The sequence below is a fragment of the Panthera onca genome, chromosome B4 (genome assembly GCF_046562875.1).
Source record: "Panthera onca isolate mPanOnc1 chromosome B4, mPanOnc1 haplotype 2, whole genome shotgun sequence".
Taxonomy (NCBI): Eukaryota; Metazoa; Chordata; class Mammalia; order Carnivora; family Felidae; genus Panthera; species Panthera onca.
In genome coordinates, this window is record NC_138345.1 from 19549927 (window position 1) to 19561686 (window position 11760).

At 45.6% G+C, this 11760-nt stretch overlaps 1 long non-coding RNA gene across 1 annotated transcript; it reads left to right on the forward strand.

The window, feature by feature from the left end:
• The first annotated feature begins 81 nt into the window (after positions 1-81).
• LOC145715606 (uncharacterized) lies at positions 82-1678 on the forward strand. Its single transcript, XR_014137898.1, has 3 exons — positions 82-176; positions 679-881; positions 1443-1678. It is a non-coding gene; the product is annotated as an uncharacterized LOC145715606 (long non-coding RNA).
• Positions 1679-11760: the final 10082 nt, after the last annotated feature.

Genomic DNA, 11760 nt, shown 5'->3' on the forward strand with positions numbered 1-11760 from the left:
ACCGGCGCGCCCGGACCCAAGTGGCAGGGAACGAGCACGTCGGGCACCGGGGAGGGAGGGCGCGGCGGGGGGGAAGGGGGAGGGCGACACCCGGAAAGCTCCGCAGACAGCCGCGGGCTGCGACTGCGAGGCCTGGGAGCGAGCCCGGTGCCGCAGCCGCAGACGGGGGCGGCCAGGTGGGCGGCGGCGGAGGAGGGAAGCGCGAAGGGGAGGTGGGGGGAGGGGGGGCTCAAACCCGCGCACTCCCTGCGCCTGGTCTTCTGGCTTCTGCCCCCGCCGGGTCACCGCGCTCGCAGGCCGGGGTTCCTGGTGCCCAGAGGACGCGCGGGCTCGAGCCCGCACTCCTCCGCCAGCCCCAGCGCCGCGGGCAGCGGCGCACCAACGCCCCACGCGGAGCCGACTTCCCGGGCGGAGGCCGTCCCGGCCGCGCGCAGACACGCGCTCGGGCCCGGCAGCCGCGAGACCCGCGGGGGACCCCGGGGCCTCCGGTCCCCGCGGCGCGGAGGGCTGTGTCGCGCCCGCTCGCAGGGGAGTCTTCGGAGAAAAGCGGCCCCCCGCGCGCGCGCGCGCGCGCGCGTGTGAGGTCCTTGGACCCCAGCTGGGGAAGCGACTTCTCTCGCTGGCTCCCAACCTCGCACTTTTTTTTTTTTTTTTTTTAATCTGTTCTTGGGAAACCAGCGGTCATTTTAGCCCTGTCACGCCCTTCTGGATTAATCAGCGGTCATCATCCCTTCTGCTGTGCGTGCATGTGCGCGTACGCTGTGTGTTTTTACGATCAAACACCACCGAATCCAGGAAAAGTTCTTCTCCTGCCTTAAGGGAAGCAATTGCCAACTCATGGTCCTAACCGGAAGGTCCAGAAGATCGAGCTGAAGGCTGAGGTGAGGGTCGGATGAAAGCAAACGGAAGAGGAATCCGTGGCTAGTTTTCAGCAGGTCTCAGGTTATTGGACTCGCTTTGGAAAAGGCAGCAACACGGAGCGTCACTGCCTGAGTTCGAAGCCCAACCCCGCCATTTACTAGTCGTATGACTTTGTGCTACTGCTTAGCGTCTCTACGCCTCAGTTATCTAACCTACGAAATGGGGATAACCTAGCGCTGCAAAAACAGCTCCTACTCTCCCACTGTGAGGATTAAGTGAGTCAGCAGTTCTGAACCGCTTCCATCTGCCTGCCTCGTGGTAAACTCTACATAAGTGTCAGCTAAGATTATCATAGGTTGGGTAGAACAAATAAGCAAACACATTCCGTTGCTAGCACACAGATTAAGGCTCAGTAATGCCACATAGCAACTACTGTGACAAATATTTCCGCCCTTTTTTCAATAATCATAGCTGCAGCCTCTTCATGGAAAAAAAAAAAAAAGTATTGATCTGTGAGCCTCTTAGGCAGCCTGCGTTGTTGAAATATCATTCGTAATGATGCTGCGCCGTTTGACTTTCAGAAGAGATAATTGCTGAAAAGAGATTCACCGATGCAAGAGCCTTTGAACCACTCCTTGCCCTGCTCACAAATCCCCCTCAAAGGCAAAGAAGACAATAATTTGCTGTCAGAGAGGATCAGTTGTCATTTTAAAACACCTCAGAGCTCATTAGAAATGCCTGAGACCATGGATAAACCTGGAGGATTTTATGCTAAGTGAAATAAGCCAGAGAAAGATAAATACTGCATGGTATCACTTATATGGAGAGGGGAGGGGAGGGGAGGGGGGGAGGGGAGAGGAGAGGAGAGGAGAGGAGAGGAGAGGAGAGGAGAGGAGAGGAGAGGAGAGGGAAAGGAAGGAAGGAAGGAAGGAAGGAAGGAAGGAAGGAAGGAAGGAAAAAAACAAACTATAACATAGAAACAGAGTAAAAAATGTGGTTGCCAGGGGCTGGGTGGTGGAGACAATAGGTGCGTAAAAGAGTACAAACTTTCAGCTACAAGATGAATAAACTCTGAGGATCTAAGATATATAACATGGTGCCTACAGTTGAGAACACTGTATTGTATAATTGAAATTTGCTAAGAGAGTAGAACTGGAACTGTTCTCATTAAAAGCAATGTAAATATGAGTGGCGCCAGCATGGCTCAGTTGGTTAAGCATCTGACTTCAGCTCAGGTCATGATCTCGCGGTTCATGAGTTCGATCCCCGCTTAGGGCTCTGTGCTGACAGCTCAGAGCCTGGAGCCTGCTTTGGATTCTGTCTCCCTCTCTCTCTGCCCCTCCCCCACTTGCGCCCTCTCTCTCTCTCTCTCTCTTCCTCTCAAAAACAAATAAATATTAAAAAATGAACAATGTAAATAGGAGAGATGATGTATGTGTTAATTCGGTAGAGGGAACTTTTTCACAAGATATACATATATCACATCATTACATAAAATCATAAAAATAAAATATAAATAATATATACTTATATAAAATATATTTATAAAAAATTAAAATCCTATTCTCTCTTTTAAAAGGTATGCAAAAAATTCTGAGGAAGATTGACGGTGATTGTCACGTTTGGAGCTGATTTATCAGACCTTTTAACTATGAATTACACAATTTCTTAGCCAACCAGCACCTATCACAATGCCTGACACATAGTAGGTACTAATTCAATGTTTTCTGAAAGAAAATATGAATAAAACAAATGAATGCATTAAAATTGGAATTAACTATGATGTTTTGTTCTCTCAAGAGTAAACAATGAATGCTTAGAGTTGTACTTTTCCCATTTGTTTCTCTTACTATTTTCATTTTCTGCATTAAGCCAGCTTTTAAGTTGCTTAGTGTCATTTTACTGATGTAAGAAGAATTTTAATACCATCTGTCTTAAAAGGACTTCTTTATTTCAAAATTCAAAGCACTATAAACAAGAGATTTGGCAGAAACCTGTCATCTGGCCCAGCCTTCCTCCTTCAAGCAGATGAATAATTTAATTATCCACTAGGGAGACCTTTGCCCCTTTCATGACTTTCTCACTTGACTGGTCAAGAAATCATTCCTTGTGGTAACTATGCCCCCCCATCTCTACTTTAATTAAATCCTTTTCTGCTGGCTTGAACATCCATAGATAGAAAGAATGACTAACCATCATGACCCTCATGAAAACATTTATATGCTTATAAAATTAAATTTTTTTCTTTAGCTAAATTTCCCAAATCGATTTACTTTTACCTCTGGGGCCTATTTATACAGAACCTATGGGAGAGTGTATAATCACATTTGTTATTTAAAATAAATAAACTGAACCTCACATTAAAAGCTTTAACCGAGCAGTTACAATCACAAAAGGCCAAAGAGTGGCTTTGACAAACATTACCTCAGGCACAGAACGTGATAGATTGTATTACTAGATCACAACTTTTTGTTCCCTTCTATCCTGGCAACATTTCCTGTAGGCATAGTGTATTTCTCTACAGCGGTGACTCTGCACTTGACCATGCGACTTCCTTTGGCCAAGGGAGCAGAAGCTTTAAGGTACTTGCATAGTTTACCTCTCTGTTCCCCCATCCCTTGAGCTCTGGTGCCCAGCCAGGAGACGAGTATATCCCAGGGAGTGGCTGCTTCACTGACTTTGTCCAAGAATCCCAAAACCCGTCTAGCTAGTAGAGCCCAAATGAGTTCTGTAAACCCAGCCGCGCCCAGCAGAGCTGTAGCAAGCCCACAACCCTCACACAATGGGAATAAAAAATAATTGTTGCTGTCAGCCATTGAAATTTGGGGAGTTCACTGTTACTGCAGTTAAGTGCTGACTAATACACCAATGATGAGAATTGAAGAGAAATGCTTTCTACTTCAGCAACGAGGAAATAATGGGTTTACATACAAGACTCAGTGTGTGTTTTGTTTTGCTTTGTTTCGGTTTGTTTACTTTTCTAAAAGGCACGCTGTTAAAAGCATAATGGCCAATAAAGCATAGCCCTTATTATTAACTATTCATCCTCTCATCACACAAAGCTTTATTATTTGCCTTCCATTTGTCAGACATTACGCAAAATTGTATACATTTTTGCCAGTTGGCTCAAATTCCCCATGGAGGCAAGTCTTTCCAGCCAACAACGTTCGTAGGTAAAAAAAAAAAAAAAAAAAAAAAAAAAACTTTAGCTCACAGTTTCATTTGCGAGCTGTGTATGAACCTTAGCCCAATGCAGCATTTCTCCAAAGATCTTACCACATTTAGAGAAATTATCTCATTTACCATTATAGTATTCCTGCAAGTCAATGAGAAATATAAAATAAAAACATTAAGGGAAATTCAAGATTCAGAAGCTATTCTAGAAACGATTCCTTTCATTCATCCATTCAGTATACAGTTATTGGTAGCCAGGTAACTGTACCAGTTATTGGTACAGTTATTGGTAGCCAGGTAGGCACAAGAGGATGCAATGGGGAATAAGGCATAATCTCTACTTGTAATAAAATCTAGTGGGACAGATAAGCGAGCAATGAATTATAATGCAACGTGATAAATGCTCTAAACTAAAGCTCTGCCCAGACATCATGGAAGAACAGAGGAGGAACTTCTAATTCAGCTAGGAAGTCAGGAAATGCTACCAGAGGAAGGGGTCGCTACACTTTCTACCAGGAGTAGGAACTAGCCGGCAACCCCCTCCCAAGAATACAAGACCCGCTAACATGGAGAGTTTAGGTTGATTACCCTTCCCCTCCCCCCTCCCCCGCGCGCCCCCCCCCCCCCCCCCCGTTTTAGAGATTACTCTGCTCTTATACACACGCTGAAAGTGTATTTACATCACTTGGATACCCCCTCCCAACATGGCACCACAACAAACTTCAAACAATAATGAAACATTTCTTAATGGATGACACATCTTATCAAACAGGCCCCCCAAAGCCCCCAATTTACCAAAAATTTTTGTAGATACATCAACTCATAATTAAGCTTGACCCAAAACCTTTTAGAAATTGCAAAGGGGAAAGAAAGGCGGGAGAAGCAGGATCATCTTTGTTTTGGTCCCTGTGGGACTGAGCACCCTAGGGTGATGGGGAAGGTAGACTCCTGCGGTAGGCAAACCATGGCCCTCAAAGGTGTCCTCATGCTCATACGCAGAACCTACAAATATGTCCCCTTACATGGCAAAAGAGGCTTTGCAGATGTGATTAAGTTAAGGATCTTGAGATAGAGATTATCCTAGATTATCCCAGTGGGCCAATGTAATCACGAGGGTCCTTCGTAAGAGGGAGGCAAGAGAGTAGCATCAGAAAAGAAGACGGGATAATGGAAGCAGAGCCCACGCAGATCTGAAGACGCTACCCTGCTGGCCTGGATGATGAATGAGGGGCCACAAGGCAAAGAATGCAGGCAGTCTCTAGAAGCTGGAGAATGCAAGGAAACAGATTCTCTCCTAGAACCTCCAGAGGGAACACAGTCTTGGCAACATCTTGGTTTTAGGACTTTTGAGCTACAGAACTGTAAGATATTAAATTTGTGTTGTTAAAAACGCAACGATAAGGGTTGTCCCAGCAGCAATAGGAAACGAATACACCGTCTATGTGTGAATTCTGTTTGGTCTTTAGGATCTCGGTGAGTTCCAGGACCTTGAAAAGAAGCACTTGGAAATCAAGATGGCTATGATTCTTCATCATGGTGGCCGCCAAGCGAGACATCCCAAAGCAAAGTGGTCGAAAGTCCAATATGTCATCACGGTCACGCCTAATAAAAGGACTTATTTTACGTGCGACCCTCAGATGATTGCCTCCCTTCTCCAGCTAATTTTTCACATGTAAATACAAAAAGTGTAGGTGGTTCAGAGTCACCATATTTCTCTCCAAATCTCCCTGAATCTTCCTCTCCTCCTCTGTAGAACTACGTGGTTGAGTAACGTCCACATCTCCACAGCCGGAACCCCAGAAATCAACCCAAATTCTTTCCTCTTTTCTGAACCATCCCTGTCCAGTTACTCAACCCTGTTGATTTTATCTCCAAAAGAACTCATGAATCTGTCTCCATACCCACCGGTATGACACCGGTGCTGCCTTAGCTTAGCAACTTACCAGGTCTTCCTTGGATTGTTCTGTAACAACCCTCTACGAAGTCTTATCATCAGACAAGACATGGAAGGAGGTAGGACTTCGCTTTCCCAAACAAGACTCGGAGACACTGCAGATAGGAAATCCTGGGACCCCACACTACCTGACTTTAACAAATAAAAATTAACTCATATAAAACATTATACACACTGTCTAGCATCCAGTAAGAACTTAGTAAAATATTTGCTTAACCGTTGAACAACTGGAAAAATAAGTACATAAAACTGACCTCCTTGACGTATTTGAATACGAATCAGTGAGGAGGTGACAAGGAAGATGATAGTTATTATTACCCTTTCCATGTGCCTCGAGACTGCTTTCTGAATGAATCATCTGCCAAACTTGATAAATATCAAGCTACAAAAATAAAACCTGCATTATATAAGACTCGCAAAGTATCAAAAAATACTTCAGGGCATCAGTGGCGAGCTGAGGCAGAAGCAGGCTGTGGTGGCAAGGACAGCAGTGGCGGTGTGGCACCACGGCAGGGCTCACGGGACGCCTGATGCCTTGGCGATCCCAGACTGGCAGCCAGAGAGCACAGTGGCACGGCCCCGGAAGAGGGGGGGTTGAGGAAAGTGGAAGGTAGCAGCCCACGCCTGCTGGCTCCCGTTAGATCGGTTCCTGCACTGGTGCCCGGCAGCCTTAGCAAAGGCCCTCCTGACGGACTTTAAAAATAATAATAAGGGGCGCCTGGGTGGCCCAGACGGTTAAGCATCTAACCCTCAGCTTCAGCTCAGGTCATGATCTCACGGTTCGTGGGTTCGAGCCCTGCATGGGGTTTGGCACTGACAGTGTGGAGCCTGCTTGGGATTCTCTTTCTCTCTCTCTGCCTCCCCCCCCCCCCACACACACACTCCCCCTTCCTCCTAAAATAAATACACTTTTTAAAAAACTAAAAATAGTAATAATGATACTTTGCTTAACATACATGAGGGAAAAAAGTGCACGATTTATTAAAAGTGTAATTTGCCTTTAACGCCTGCTATGAACTGAGTTACATCGGTGCAAAATTCACATGTTGAGGCTCTAACCCCCGAGGGATGGTATTCGGAAATGGTCTTTGGAGGATAATTGGGTTTAGATGAGGTCACCCTCCTGATGGAATTAGTGCCCCGAGAAGAAGAGACACCACGGAGCTTGTGTTGACGCACAGCCTTGGGCGTTTCCAGGATGAAGTCCGGAACTGGTCCTCGTACGTGGAAGGTCAGGAGAGATCAAAGAGAAAGGCAGACCTTCCAGATCGGCCATAACAATGGACATGACACACGAGACTTATCTTGCAGCTGTAAGATGAGTAGGTCTTTACACCCTCCTGCCAGGTGCATAGAGAGACCTCAGCGGGGTTCAGCCACATACCCAGTCCAGAATGACACCCTCCTGTGTCAAGACCACATCTTGCAGTTGACCTGCCCTAGTACAAGAAAGGTGTGGGAAACATACAAACAGAGAACAGGGCAGGACGTAAGGAGCTCTCTTGTCGCCGGGGTCCAGCTCCTGGGTCCATAAGCAGTCACGTCCTCTCAATGGCCTCCTCCAACTACTTTCTCTCTCTCTCTCCAGCCCCCCTCCCATACATGAGCACACAGCAAGAGGGCAGCCATGTACAACCCAGGAAGACAGCCTTCACCGGAACCCAACCATGCAGGCACCCTGATGTCCGACTCCCCGCCTCCAGAACTGTGAGAAACAAATTTCCGCCGTTGAACTCACCCAGTCCATGGCACGGCATCATGGCAGCCGAGCTAACTAATCTACTACCTCAACTTGGCTTACAGTCAACCAAGAACTAGCGCGAGGAAAATGTACTTGCCCGATGACAGTAGTAATAGAAATAAAGATACATTTTTTTCTATCCCTGGTAGTAAGTTCTTATGCTTTTCACACCAAAGCTCTGACTCATTAATTAGCATCAATTCTGAACTTCGAAAGAAAGTAGATTTCCAACCTGCCTGGCAAGAATTACAATTATGTTCGGTGACAAATTAAAGGATCATCTTCTTCTTAATACACACAAAAGCAAATAAAAATTTAATCATTTTAGAAAGTAATGTTAAATTATATGGTTTAGAAGCCGTCAAAATAGGGTTGTTTTAGGTGTTTAAAAAAAAAAAAAAAAAAACTAGGGTTAGATTGGGTTGATTAAAAATCTGCGTGGACCTAACAGAAGGGTGGGCAAGGGAGGGGCTGGAATATACGTGACAACCAAAGCTATTTTAGGGGGGAAAAAGATATTAACTCTAAAACTTATCCAAAATGAAGATAATGTTTTAGAGAACTACGCCAGTACATTCAGTGAAAACAGACTCATAGTGGGGCGCCTGGGTGGCTCAGTCGGCTAGGCATCCGACTTTGGCTCAGGTCATGATCTCGCAGTCCACGAGTTCGGGTCCCACATGGGGCTCTGTGCTGACAGCTCAGAGCCTGCAGCCTGCTTCAGATTCTGTGTCTCCGCTTCTCTCTCTCTGCCCTAACCCCACTAGTGTTCTGTCTCTCAAAAATGAATAAAAATGTTTAAAAAAAAAAAAAAAACAGACTCATAGGAATGATCCTTTCACACAAAAACCCGGGAAAAGTTGAACAACTTAGCTCCAAAAAAAGATGGAATCTTTGTGAAGCCACAAGAAAAAAAAAAAAATCAGATCCATAATAGAATCAGTTTAAGAACCTTTACTTTACTGACCTGTGGTCTGATCGTTGACGCCTCCCCCCAAATTCATATATTCATTGAATATTTGAAATCCTACTGCCCCAAGGTGATGGCATTAGGAGGCCAGGCCTTTGGGAGCCCTCATGAATGGGCTCAGTGCCCTTGTAAGAGACACCTCAGGGCGCTCCCCTGTAGAGGGCCCTCCCTAGACACCGACTCTGCCAGTGCCTTCATTTTCGACTTCCCATCCTCCAGAATTGTGAGAAATAAACGTCTGTTGTGTGTAAGCTTCCGGTCCCTGGTTTTCCCATTACAGCAGCCTGAGTGCGCCGACATCTGTTGTTAGGAAAATTCAGCCGATCTCCACTCGTCGGCTTCTCTCTGTCAATACCAACTTGCTTCTTCTCACCCCCATTTGCCTATCTTATGTGCTTCTCCATAGACCGGATTCCCTGTTCACAGATCCTGCTTACTCGTAATTTCCTCCTTATAAATTTGGCTGGCCATGACCACACGCGACCCCGAGTGCTTGTCTCAGCCCCTTTCCATCTACACCTCCCATAAATAACAGCCTTATTCTTTTTCCCTATTTCCAGTTCAGAAAAACATGCTAATCAGCCCAACTCGTCTGTTCACATCTCTGGGTCACCTCTTCATTGTCCTGAAGTCAGGTCTATGCGGCTCTGGGGGAAGTGGGGGGGGAGACACAGAATCACAGGAACAAGGAATCACCCTTCCACAGAGGCTGCGGCCAGGCAGGCACCTGATGGCCTGACCTACGGAGAATATTAAGGGAAGCTCAAAAAACAAAAAGGAGGGAAGGGCTACGCTCACTTTTTAAATCCAGATGTCGTTATAGACCAAAATCTGACCACAGAGAAGGTGTGGCTGTGGGGTGTTTTTTTTTTTTCCCCTTTTCAATTAAATTTAAAATTAAAACAGAAGTATACTTTATTCTTGTCTTTAAGATATGCTGTTCCCATTTCTAAGAAGCAAAAGTAAGTAAGAACAAAGAAGCCGCAATGGCCTCAAAGAAAGCTCTCAGCTCTTAGCAATTGGAAAACGGCAAGTTCCGAGCAAGCATGCAAAGGTCTGTATGTGTGCTGTCCAACAGAAATTTAGTGAGAATCGCAAACGTGAGCCGCATGCATAATTTCACATTTTCTCGTAGCTACATTTTATAATAAGGAACAAGTGGAAGATATTTTAGTAATATATTTTACTTAGCCTAATTTACCCAAAATATTATTTTATTTATAAGCACGCATAACTATATTTATGATATCATTATTGTAAAATAGAAATACAAGATGTAGTTATAATATATAATTAGACATGTTTAGAATCAAATGTTAAAAATTAATTTAATTATTAAATTCTATAAAAATAATATTACAACTGTAAATATTTGTAATTATAATGATTATATTTTGGATAAATGTAATACATAATATAATAATAATAACATGATAAATATAAGATTATTATTATATTATTATCCTAAACAGCAGATCTGCTCATCTCCAGTCAGAACGGGGTGCGGGCAGCCCGAAAAAGGCGGCGTCGCAGGTGCAGGTGAATGAGTCACCATGCAGGAAGGGAAGAAGACGAAAGAAGATGGGGAAGGAAGAAAGAAGGTGAAGAAAGAAAGGTGTGAGTGTGGAGAGATGGAAGCGGGGAGTGCAGGGATCCCTGGTCAAAAGGGGGTTTCAACAGCAACAGAAAAGGCACCCCGGTGCCCAGAAGGGAGCCGGGGGGGGGGGGGGGGGGGGGGCGGGCGGGACAGGGACCTCTGAGCATGCGCAACAGAGAGCCAAAGGCAGGGGCCCGGGGAAACCCGGGGAGGCAGGTCTGTGCGCGCGCTGGAGTCAGCCGGGCCCAGAAGTGCAGTTCATAAAAATCAAGAGCTGGAAAAATCAACAGAGCAAGGTCAAGGACACATAGAATATGGGTTGCTTTCCATCAAGAAATGAATACAGTCGCTTAATCTACTTGAGCTGCTGGTCATGAGCTCCGTGTGAAGGCCTCGCACCAGGAGAAAATAATTGCTGGGCAGGTTTTTCAGGGGTGAAGACAAGACTCACCCTAAGGAAAACCGAGCCAGCAGTTGAAGCGACCAACAGTTTTTGTTTGTTGCTTTTTGTTTTGTTTTCGTGTGTCCTTGGCCGTGATTATCACTTTTCAGGGGGCTGAGGTTCAAGCGCCCCATCGGAAGGTGTTTCCCTGTTGCAGGTGCCGCAGCAAAGTCTGTCTTGCGGCCGGACTACACGGCGCTGATGCACTGGCTCCTCGCTGCACGAAGGGGCTGGCATCTCACTGGAAGAGCGGGGAGGTGGCTTTCCCTCCACTTACAGTGACTCATCAAACAGGGACCGGTGGCGTCTACACCTCGCCCCCTTACACACGCTCTTGGTGCCCATTAGCGGTAGCTCCCAGGGCCAGTAAGTGTCCTGCAACATTTGTAACAGAAGGTAAATGAAAGGAATGGAACCGACTACATGGAGACGAATGGAGGAAAGAGCCTTCGTCATATAAAAAAAAAAAAAAAGAAAGAAAAGAAAAAGAAAGAAATCGGAGCCCCAGCTTTTGCTCCAGGAGCTTCATCCAATAAAAACACGCGTTAGAGCTCAAATAAAGGCAAACAGAGATGTAATGTTGGAGTACAACGGAGTACCTCTTAAAAATTACAGCGAAAAGGTAAAAACATAATGTTAAAGAGGATTTAATGACATGAAAAGATGTCTCCGATATTCTGTTACGGGGGAAAGAGCAGGTTGTGAAAACAAAGGTTCACTATGATCTCATTTTGGTGCCTTTTAGGGAAGTGAATGTGCACAGAAAACGTTGGACGGGGGCACGCACTAAAATGTCAACAGAGGTGGGATTACCGTGGGCTTGCATTTTCTTTTCGATCCATACTTTCCAATTGTCTACAAACCACATCATCGTAACAAAACTCTTCTATAAAGCGTAAGGGTGCTCTGTTTTTGAGACGGCTGTCTAATATTCTCCCCACCTTCACCTTGTCCACCGCAAGGGGGCTCCATCCGGCTCGGCGACAGCCATTGAAAGTGGCAACTCTCCTTGTCACTCCAG